This window comes from Peromyscus eremicus, chromosome 1 (assembly GCF_949786415.1).
Source record: "Peromyscus eremicus chromosome 1, PerEre_H2_v1, whole genome shotgun sequence".
Lineage (NCBI taxonomy): Eukaryota > Metazoa > Chordata > Mammalia > Rodentia > Cricetidae > Peromyscus > Peromyscus eremicus.
Genome location: NC_081416.1, coordinates 182,782,402 through 182,795,031, shown reverse-complemented (window position 1 = coordinate 182,795,031; position 12,630 = coordinate 182,782,402).

Here is a 12,630-nt window from a genome sequence, read left to right as displayed (position 1 = left end):
TGCAAAGAAGAAAGTCAAGAGGTCAGAGCTAAGAGCTAAAACCTTACCCTTCCTCCTGCGGTGGTCCTACCTCTCTGAACCAGAGCTACTTTCTGTGTTAAAGTCCTTATACAGAATTTCTGTTCTGCCTTCTCATTGGTTGTAAACCCAACCACATGACCGCCTCGTCACGGCCTGTCTGTATAGACCTCCAGGTTTTCCATGATTGGTATTGAGATTAAAGGCATGTGTATCCAATACTGGCTGTATCCCTGAACACACAGAGACTTACCTAGCTCTACCAAGTGCTGGGATTACAAGCGTATGCCACCACTGCCCTGCTTTCCTATGGCTTGCTAATAGCTCTGACCCCTGGGCAACTTTATTTATTAACATACAAATAACATTTTAATACAAATAAAATATCACCATATTTCCCCTTTTCTATTTTAATAAAAAGAAAAAAGGAAAAACCTTATAACTAACATAAGAAAAATTATATACAAAAGTACAATAACTATATACAATATATACAAGTAATAAATACCTAAACAATGTCTAGTTCATTTGTATTTGACAAAAGAAAATAATTCCATTATCTATCCTATTGTATCTAATTCACTTTCTATCCTAATTAATCTTCAACTATAACTAACTAATCTTCAACTCCCTCAGAGACCCAAGAAGGAAATAATATTAGCTAACAAAAATAAAAACAGGAAGTACATGCAAGCAACTTCCAAAAAATTGTGAGTTGACAGAAACAGCCAGCTGCCTGGACAGTCACCTGAGGTTTCTCCGCAGTGTTGGGGCATCATCTTCAGCCTATAGGCTTAGCATATCTGACAGACTCATTTGTGAAGTAGGATGTACACAAGGTCAACAGTTCAACCTCACATTGGGTGAGAGCAGTCCATATACCAGAAACACCTGAATTCCACTAGTGTCATGTCATGATTCAGGATTTTAAATTCTGGAAATTGTTGATGTTTTTTGAATTCAACTGTCCATTCTTCTTGGCTATGTGTGTATGTGGCTTCATCTCAGCATCCCATTCTTCTCCACATCCCTCTATTAAATGCCATTCTACTATTGAGAGGTGTGAGCTTAATTACTCTGCAAGAATAACTGTTTCAGCTGCTGTCCCATTGCACATCAGAAACCATTGGTCCACTGCCTGTTAAGCTGCCTTTGAAGAAAAAGGCACTGTATCTTTCCCGGATTGTGAAGGCCACTTCGGGGATGGTGCCATATTGTCCTGGCCTCAGAAGATGCCTTTTGATAAAGCTATAACCACGCTTGTTTTGACAAGAATCAATAGTCCTTTGTTTCGTGTCCCGTCTGTCCTGTTTGTCAGTTGATTCGAGGATACTTTGTTGTCCAGTGGCTAACTTTTGCCACAATGAAAGTTAACTCCATACGCAGTTTTTTCAATGCCCATATTTTCTCTGAAGTTGACTGGTACTGCCAGGAGCTGACATGTCTCATAGTCATAACAAAAAAGAAAAATTTTCTAAGTTATTAAAACATTTTAAATGCCATATTCTGTAGATCTCTGAAGGGTTTGAAGATAACCTGTCTATTTAAAATATATCTACTCAATCTTGAAAACATACCTAATATAACTACAAGTTCTATTATAATGTCTAACTACTAACTTTCATTTCTTTATATCCTAATAGTTGGTAATAACTATTTCAAGGATCAGAAAATTGCATTACATTGTTAAGTGAATGGTATAAGTACAATTAGAAATATACATATAGCATTTTCTAATAATATCAATTTCAATATATATAATTTGTATATGATATAAAACAATCCAATCCAATGCAAAGTATTTACATTTTTCTTTTCTTTTCTTTTTTTTTTAAAAACAAGAACCTTAAATCTAATCTCCTTTGCTTAGCCCTTTTCCTAACCCTTGACAACAACTTATAACCAACCCCCCTAATCAATGAAAATTATCCCAGACCCAAAACCCATTAAAAGACCAAAAAACCACCTGCCCCACACCACCTCTTTGGGAATGTGGGCATCGTATTCTTGAAATTGCTTCCTGCTGGGTATGGGCGAAGGTATCTTTATCCTGAAAAGGAAAATTTTAGGTTAATTGTCAAATTCTAGGAAAGGTAACTATATCCTTCGTTATCCAGTCTGTGTATAATGCCAAAGTTCAGGGTTTATCTCAAATCCTTATTCAAGTAGTCTTTGAGACTGGATCATCTCAGCTGGCTCTCTCAAAATTGCTCTGAGCACTTTGTAGTTCAAAGTCGATCTGTAGATGATGTTTGTCAGCTTAGTCATGTTATTATTGTCCATGTGGAATTGTTGTTGTGGGGCCCCATCTTCTTCCTGGAGACTTCAGTTGATGTTAGACCTGGCTGTGATTTCCTGCAAAAAACTGATAAGAGACTCGAACACAAAGACATATATATGCAGCTTTTTAGAATTAGTTAGTACTCTATATGACCATTTATATCTTAACAAAGTTTAAAATGTATATATATCTATATATATTAATCTTGTAAATTTTGACATAAAATTCATACTTTAAGAAAAGTGTAAAGAATCAGAATAGAATCAAAGAGTTGAGATTAGTAATAGAATAGTCCCTTAATTAATTTGGCTTTTCTCTTGTCCCATAGCAGAAGATGGCTCTTTTCTTCTGGCATGATACAGGGAGTTTGTATTTTTTTTTTTAACAACATGCTTGAGTTTAAAGAAGGAGAGAGCCATTCTCCAACTCCAAAGTCAGCTTTAAATTTTAATTGAGCCGGGCGGTGGTGGCGCACGCCTTTAATCCCAGCACTCGGGAGGCAGAGCCAGGCGGATCTCTGTGAGTTCGAGGCCAGCCTGGGCTACCAAGTGAGTTCCAGGAAAGGCGCAAAGCTACACGGAGAAACCCTATCTCGAAAAACCAAAAAAAAAAAAAAATTTAATTGAATTGGGACTATTAGAAGACAAATAGTGTTAAATCTTTAAAGAAAAGCAGAAACGAACATTTAGGAAGACATAAAATTTTTTAGATAACATTCCCATACGCCATTTCACTCTGTTTCCTGGGATAGATGATTTGTCCCTTTTCTTCATTTGTCTCATTTGTCCAGTGTTCTTCAGATTCCTTAACCTTCATTTTCCTAAAAGACAAAAACAAAAACCTTTCCCCAAGGTTTTTTGGGGATGTTTCTTTTTGGAAAGTTATTATCTGATTAAATGAAAAGGCATGTGTTACTGGTATAAGTTAGTTTAAATTGGATTTTCATGCTAGTTGATGAACTATCACCTCCTCTAATTAAGAGGTCTCTCTTGTTCAAATCGAACCTTTATCAATTTTGGTGGTACCCACAGCTTATCTTCTCCTGTAGAAATAAAAGCAAAACCTCGTCCCCAATGTAACACATATCCTGGTTTCCATTCTGAGGTCAGCACATCCTTAAAGTATATAGGTTGATTTAATTCTGTAGTTTTTTCTATTATCCAATGTCTCTCTGCAGCTGTTGTTCCTTTCTCATTGGCATTGAGAAAATTCAAAGTTAATAGAGCATTATGTAGTCTATTTCTGGGGGTTTTTGTTACCCCTTTCTGTTTATTTAGCATATCCTTTAGAGTTCTGTTTGATCTTTCTATAACTGCTTGACCTGTAGGATTATGTGGTATACCTGTAACATGTTTTATATTGTAATAAGCAAAAAACTGTTTCATTTTAACAGAGACATATGATTGAGCATTATCAGTTTTGATTTGTGCAGGTATACCCATGATGGCCATAACTTCTAGCAAATGAGTGATTACAGAATCAGCTTTTTCAGAACTCAAAGCCGTTGCCCATTGAAATCCTGAATAAGTATCGATGGTGTGGTGTACATATTTCAGTTTTCCAAATTCTGCAAAGTGAAACACGTCCATCTGCCAGATTTCATTCCTCTGAGTACCCTTTGGGTTATATCCTGCTGGTAATGGTGTTTGATTGTAGAAGGAACAAGTAGGACATTTCTTTACTATTTCTTTGGCTTGTTGCCAGGTTATGGAAAAATCCTTTTTTAAACCTTTACTATTGACATGATTTTTTTTATGAAATTCTGAGGCCTCCAGCACATTTCCTATCAATAATTTATCAATCTCATCATTGCCTTGTGCTAGGGGGCCTGACAGACCAGTATGGGATCGGATGTGAGTTATATATAAAGGATGATTCCTTTTTCTGATTGTATCTTGTAATTGAATAAATAGTGAAGTTTATTCTGAAGCATCATGGATAAATTCTGCAGTCTCAATATGTAATACTACACTTTCAGCATACTGAGAGTCAGTTACTACATTGAGAGGTTCTGAAAAATCCATTAATACCAACAGAATAGCATACAATTCTGATTTTTGAACTGAATTATAAGGACTTTGAACCACTTTACTTAAATTTCCTGATTTGTAACCTGCCTTTCCTTGTTTGTTGGCATCTGTATAAAATGTACAAACTCCAGATATGGGTTTTTTTTCTGCACAATTTGAGGCAAGATCCAATCAGCTCTCTTTATAAGATCAATTCTATCACTTTTGGGATATTTGCTGTTAATTTCTCCCAAAAAGTTACTGCAAGCTTTTTGCCAAGCTTCATTTTCTATCCATAATTTTTCAATGTCCTCCTTAGTTAAAGGTATGACAATTTCTGCTGGGTCTATTACTGCTAATTGACGAAGTCTCAATTTTCCTTTCCAAATCAAGTCAGAGATTTTTTCCACATAAGTTTTTAATTTTTTATTTGGTTTATTTGGTAAAAATATCCATTCCAATATAATATCTTCCCTCTGCATTAATATTCCTGTTGGGGAATGCCTAGAAAGTAAAATAACCAAAATGCAATCCAGCTTTGGATCAATACGATCCACATACCCTTCACGTACTTTCTTTTCTACCAAGGCCAATTCTTTCTCAGCTTCAGGTGATAATTCTCTTGGACTATTTAAGCCCTTGTCACCTTCTAAGGTTTTGAACAAATTATTTAGTTCATCATTTTTTACCCCAACAATAGTTCTTAGATGAGAAATGTCGCCGGGCGGTGGTGGCGCACGCCTTTAATCCCAGCACTCGGGAGGCAGAGCCAGGCGGATCTCTGTGAGTTCGAGGCCAGCCTGGACTACCAAGTGAGTTCCAGGAAAGGCGCAAAGCTACACAGAGAAACCCTGTCTCGAAAAACCAAAAAAAAAAAAAAAAAAAAAAAAAAAAGAGAAATGTCTCCAAATAATCTTTGAAAGTCATTAGGAGTCTGTAGTCGATCTCTCCTAATTTGCACCTTTTGGGGTCTAATTTTTTGTAGCTCTATTTTAGATCCTAAATAATTAATAGAATCTCCTCTTTGTATCTTTTCAGGAACAATTTGTAATTCCCAGCAAGGCAAATTTTTCTTTACTTCTTCAAACATTCTTTCTAAAGTATCTGCATTTGAGTCAGCTAATAAAATATCATCCATATAATGATAAATTATAGATTTAGGAAATTTTTTACGTACCACTTCCAATGGCTGTTGTACAAAATATTGGCACAGAGTTGGGCTATTCAACATTCCCTGTGGGAGAATCCTCCATTGAAATCTTTTAACCGGTTGAGAATTATTATAAGTAGGCACTGTGAAAGCAAATCTTTCTCTGTCTTTTTCTTGTAACGGTATTGAAAAGAAACAGTCTTTTAAATCAATAACTATGAGAGGCCATCCTTTTGGTAACAGAGTAGGCAAAGGAATTCCAGATTGTAGAGAGCCCATTGGCTGAATTACTTTGTTAATTGCTCTAAGGTCTGTTACCATTCTCCATTTACCAGATTTCTTTTTAATAACAAATACAGGAGAATTCCAAGGGCTGGTTGATTCTTCAATATGCTGAGCATTTAACTGTTTTTCTACCTGCTCTTCTAAAGCCTGGAGTTTCTCTGTTGTTAAAGGCCATTGCTGAACCCATACAGGCTTGTCTGTTGACCATTTTAAAGGTAGAGCTGTTGGTGCTTTTGGAAGATTATCAGTTGTTGTGCCCTGTTCTTGTATGACATGGATGGCTGGTGAGCACTCATTAGAATATTATCTTCTAATATTTCTCTCAGAAACATGTACTAGTTTATGATTTGTTTCTGAGATTGGAGAAATATTAATCTGAGTATTCCATTGTTGTAACAAGTCTTGACCCCACAGGTTCATAGCTATGTTAGCCATATATGGTTTTAATTTTCCTTTCTGTCCTTCTGGACCTATACATTCAAGCCATCTTGCACTCTGTTTCACTCGAGATAATGTCCCAATTCCTAAAAGTTGAAAGTTTACCTCCTGAAGAGGCCAAGTTGGATGCCAAAATTCTGGTGCAATTATGGTAATGTCAGCACCTGTGTCTATCAGACCAGACAACAAAACACCGTTTATTTTTATTGTTAGTTTTGGTCTTTGTTCATTAATAGAAGTTTGCCAAAAAATTTTCTTTATGTTTTTTCCTGAATTTCCTATTCTCTCTGTTTCATCATCCCGACCAACATGATTTGTTCCAATAGGCATTTGGTTATTTAGTTGCTTTGAGTAGGGGTTTCCTCTACAACTGCAGGAAAGGTTTGAACTGGATTTACTGTGGGGGCCTCCCTAAGGCCCCTCTGGGAGTTTCCCGAAGCTTGAGGCAAAGGATTACCTTGTCTGTTCCTTGTTGATCTACATTCGTTGGTCCAGTGTTTTCCCTTACCACACCTTCTGCATACTCCAGAAGGAAGTGGCATTCTGTTGCCAGTGTTCCTTGAAGAAACATTATTTCTAGGAATGACCTGCTTAGAATCCCTTTTCAAATGTCCTTGCTTTCCACATCCAAATCATCTAACATTTCTCAAACCTTTTGAAATTGCTTCTCCTACCCACATAGCATCATGATCATAAGCCTCAACATTAACTGTGTCTCTAATCCAATCTCCCAAAGGTGCAGATCTTGCCTTTAACAGCCTGATTATTCTTTTGCATGCTGCATTCGCATTCTCAAAGGCCAAAGATTCAATTATTATCTGACTAGCCTCTGAATTCAGGACCATTCTCTGTACTGCTGAAGTTAATCTTTGTAAAAAATCTGTGAAAGATTCTTTTGGGTCCAGTATAACCTTTGTAAGTGACTCAGTTTTTTTCCTGGTTCCTCAACTCTGTCCCATGCATTCAAGGCTGCCGTTTGACATAGAACTAGGGTTTGGACATCACATAAACATTGTGTTTGTACTGAAGCATATTGGCCTTCTCCAATAAGCTGATCCTGGCAGACTTGTATTCTGTTATCCCTCCATTGTTTTTCTATATTTTTAGCCTCATTATTGAACCACATTTTCCACTGGAGATTTTGTCTGGGTTCAAGAACAGCCTGTGCCAAATCCTGCCAGTCCTTTGGTAGAATCCTATTACAAGTTGACCAGGTGTTTAACATTTGCTTTACATATGGGGAGTGCATGCCATAAGATGCTATTGCCTCCTTAAATCTTCATAAGTCTAACATTTTAACTGGAAACCAAGTATTTTGTTCATTCTCTTCACCAGGTAGCTGCTGTATGGCTACTGGATAAGTTAAGGGTGATTGTGTGAAAACTGTCTTTCTTTCTGTAACCTTATGATCCAATTTTGAAACAACTTCACTGTTAATTTCTTCTGTCTGAATTTGAATTTCTCTATAATTCATTTTTACAGGTTTAACAAGTCTTTCTAAGACTGTTATCCTGGCACTTAAATTGACTATCTTTTTAAATAGTAAAATGAGGATAAGAAAAGTAATAAACTGAATAATTCAATCAATATTAATCTTCTCATATAGTTATTCCATTGTCAGAGTGCCTAAAATTTCAAACGAAGCCCAATTTTCTTCCAATGTACACATAAAGCCCATTTTTTTAATGTAGAAAAAAATTATCTTTTAAATAGATATGTTAATTGACTTACCAAGTCTGCATAGAACAGTAGAAATCTGAGGGAATTTCAAAACAGCCACCTGGTGTTCAAGGTGTGAATCCAAAGAGAGAGAGAGAGAGAGAGGGAGAGAGAGAGAGAGAGAGAGAACAAGAAAGTGTAGCCACTTGAGCCGAGTCAAGCCTTGGCTTTACAGGCAGGGACCTTGTTTGGCAGGGCAGGCCTGAGTTGTTTGTAGCACCAGCTTTAAGGAAGTAGCAACAGCTGCGGGTCAGTCAGACCTGGGCCCGAGCTAGGGAGCCGGGCCACCCAAGCCGGAAACTGGACCTGCCGCCAAGCCAAGCCAAATGTTTTTTAGTGGATTCTTGTCATGTTGGGTGTCAAATGTAGATGTAACCAACCTTCTTATTAAATAAGAAACACAGAACCAATGCAAAGAAGAAAGCCAAGAGGTCAGAGCTAAGAGCTAAAACCTTACCCTTCCTCCTGCGGTGGTCCTACCTCTCTGAACCAGAGCTACTTTCTGTGTTAAAGTCCTTATATAGAATTTCTGTTCTGCCTTCTCATTGGTTGTAAACCGAACCACATGACCGCCTCATCACGGCCTGTCTGTATAGACCTCCAGGTTTTCCATGATTGATATTGAGATTAAAGGCATGTGTATCCAATAATGGCTGTATCCCTGAACACACAGAGACTTACCTAGCTCTACCAAGTGCTGGGATTACAAGCGTATGCCACCACTGCCCTGCTTTCCTATGGCTTGCTAATAGCTCTGACCCCTGGGCAACTTTATTTATTAACATACAAATAACATTTTAATACAAATAAAATATCACCATAACCTCCCATGAACACATCTGAAAAATCTACAAAAATATCATTCCTGCAACCTGTAGAGACAGTCCTGAAGAGCAAGTAATCTCTGATATCATATTCATGAGTCCTTTCTAAGTATTCTATGATGTTAACACCATGAAAAACATTTACTAAATATGATTTCTTCAGACCATATCTTGCTGTTAGCTATGAGAATGTATTATAAAATGAAAAGAACACCTTCTGAAAAAGTAGAATTTAGTCAGTCATGTAAATCCCATTAAATATTTAAAACTATATTTTATTGATGATAGTAACAAGGTTAAAATAAAATATACATAACTGAGACAGTTTTTCATGAATAGTTAACATTTGTCAGTGTCCCATAGCCATTAATTATGAACACTCATAGGAAATTAGATATAGAGAACCTCCAGGATCAGAATAATTAATGTACCAAAATACTGAAGTTAGCATCATACTTAATTTTGAGAAAGCAGATTTTGTATTAAATCATGCAGAAGGTAACAGAATCTCCTTTCTTCACACATTTTCAGCTTTGTATTTGAAGACTTAGCTAATACAGAAATAGAAGTATAGGTAAAATCTGAGAGAGAGAGAGAGAGAGAGAGAGAGAGAGAGAGAGAGAGAGAGAGAGAGAGAAATAAATACAACTATCATTGTCTGAAGATAACATAATTGTCTATGTAGAAATTATGAATCATTGCATGGTAACTTTCCCTAGCAAGGTGAATGTGGGATGATTGATCTGCAAGCCAATTGCTTTTGCATATATGAGAAATAGACAGTGGAAAATGAAATGAAAAACACATCATTTTAATGCAACACTCCCACCCTCACACCTGTGATGTGACATTGCTACTGTGAAGGTATCTTTGATGGGGATATTTGTAGTGGTCAGCAAATGCTACAAATCAGACATTTGTATTAAGAAAACACTTTCAAAGTCCTGCCCACACTATCTTGCCAGCTAGTCCTTATTCTACCAGTGTGTTAACACTGGCTTTATATTTCAAGAGAAACTCCATGAAGAACATGTGTTGAAGCCTGAAAGGATGGAGGGTCACAAAGAGAGTTTTGGGACATCATAGGCAGAGTGACTTTGAATTACGGGCTCTGACTTTACTTATTATTTTTGTTACTGAGGCACATTCTTTATTTCTAGTCCAACAGAGAGAAGCTTCTGCCATAGTGAATGTGACAATTTATTAAAATGGAAAATGACACATGAGGTGGGGAAAGGAAAATATGTTTAGGAACAAGGACCAAAGCCAGAGAGATGGGCCAGCATATTCCCTCACTTTATGGGTCAAGAAAAGAGTTGGTTCAGTCAGCAAAGGCCTACAGCAGGTGGAGTGACGTAAATTCATTTGCTGCAGAAGGAACTTATCCGAACACTCAAGCCTTCCTCTGCACCCAAAACTCTAGGGGCCCACAGAGATCCACAGTGATGCCTTATTCCATCTTGACTAAAGGTCAGTGAGTCCTTGTTTTCTACTCTGCAAGGCTGCATAACAGGATGCTTTGTCCAAAGGCATGGTTACCAGGTGTCTTATACTTCAAGGCCTAATTACAGGATGCTTTGCATAGCTACTAGATGTCTTGAGTGCTATGGAGGTGTTTACACTCATCTGTGCTTTGTACCCTGAACAGTGATGTCCTTGAAAAGGGGAAGTTTCTTTGCCCCCTTTACTTTGAATATATAAAGGCTGTGAATAATAAACACAAGAGTGTGTGGTACTGACCCAGAGCTCTCCCAAAGATCTTCTGTGTCTATGTCTTTTTGCGTCTACCTCTCTCTGTATTTCCTAGCTGTTATTTCTCAATTATCACTCCTCCATTTAAGGACTCTTCAACATTTCAGGGAAGGACCCAGACATAAAACACGTTTGCTCACTGAACATTCTCTCACAACAGTTCCTCAATATAAGAACTGGATTTTTTTTACAGAAATCTTGGGATATCAGATTTATTTCTCAGACTCTGGAATCTTGAGAGATGTACTTCTTTCTTTTCTGATTACTTCTCAGTTGCATGGTGGATCTGTCTCTGGCTGCCCCAAGCCTCAAAGACAAGAATCCCAAGGATTATGAGGATCACGGCAGCAAACCCCATCCTGATGAGATTCTCCACTGTGTGATCCTGGTTATTTGAGACTGTGGTTGTGGACAAAGTAGTTACAGAGGTTACTGATGGTCAAAATCCCTTAAGACAACTAAACATCTCCAAGATAATTAAATGTCCACCCAGGGCCCTTGCCTTCCTTGGATAAAACCTGGAGCCTCTGTTTCCAGTGTTATGACTTTGAATTCTCTCTTTTTTTAAAAAAATATTTATTTATTTATTATGCATATGGTGTTCTGCCTGCAGGCCAGAAGAGGGCACCAGATCTCATTACAGATGGTTGTAAACCACCATGTGGTTGCTGGGAATTGAACTCAGGACCTCTGGAAGAATAGCCAGTGCTCTTAACCTCTGAGCCATCTATCCAGCCCTTGAATTCTCTTTATTCGACTGTCTTGGGTTTAGACTTGTTCTAGGAGGAACCGATAATCTCAACTGATCCTGAGAACAGAAGAAGAGAAATTGGGTGTGTGCATGCTTAAGAGATCTGGGTGTTTCTTCTGCATTCCACTTTCTCATTTATTGTAAATACTAATAATTCTCATCCTAAAAGTTTCTGAATCCCCCCCCGCCCCCCACACACACTGGGTTCCTTCTCATTCTTTTTTAAAACACATTTATTTATTTACTTATTTATTTATTTTGCATCCCAGCTGCAGTTCCCCCCATCTTCCCAGTCACTCTTCCCCAAACCCCTCTATTCCCACCCCTGAATCCACTCCTTCTCCGTTTCTGTTTAGGAAAGGGCAGGTCTCACATGAGCATCAACTACACATGGTATATAAAGTTATGGTAAGACTGACCACCTCCCCATGTATTAAGGTAGGGCAAAGTGATCAAGTATGAGGAGTAGGGTCCCCAAAGCCAGTAAAAGATTCAGAGACAGTCCCTGTTCCCACTAGGAGTTCTTATTAAATTCATTAGGACCACTGTGAAAACACCCCTGAGAACAGTAAATTCAAACTAGAAAAAATTGACAAGGCATTTCAGGCATTGACCCCTGAGTCATGACACTGAGGAGCCACAGGGCCATTCTGAGTGTAGTGTCTCTGTTCAGCTTAGAAGAGGTTGTGTGAACAACATTTTGGATGATTTCCTAAATGATTTTTTTCTGAGTGTTTGTTGGCTTGTCACATTTAGACCTCCCATCTCTCCTGTGATCTGAGCATTCCTCTGATCTGTTCTAAGTACCCAGGGACCACCTAGGGCTAGACAAGGAGAATCTAACTTATAATCTCTCAGAAATGAGAAATGTTTTCTGTGAAGGCTGAGAATCTCTGCTCTGTTGCTAAACTTTCCCTGATATTCCTTCCTACATCAGACCAAGAAACTTCTCTATGTCTAGTTCAGGTAGGAGCACATCCTTCTGATGCAGATTGTTTTCCATCTCTTTCTTTCACATATCATGTGGGAAAAAAAGGTGTGGAGCAGAGTCATGCAGAGTTTTTGTAGTCCTGGCTCTCAAAATAAGATGTGATGTAATGTGATGTGATGTGTGTGTGTGTGTGTGTGTGTGTGTGTGTGTGTGTGTATGTGTGAAGCAGAAAAGAGTATATTGTACATGTCTGGGCTTTCACCTAATATTTTCCCCAAAGGCATGGCTAGCCCACATTAAGTATAGATGGCAAGACTGACATATCTAACCCTTACTTTTTTCCTCTTTACAAATAATAGTTATTGAGACAAACAGGACGGCTATCATGTGAGGAGAGAGTAGTACAGCTCTTCCATCACCCTTGAGTCTCCACTCAAGGGTCAGTGGTGGATTGTCCCTGGAGGCCCTGTCC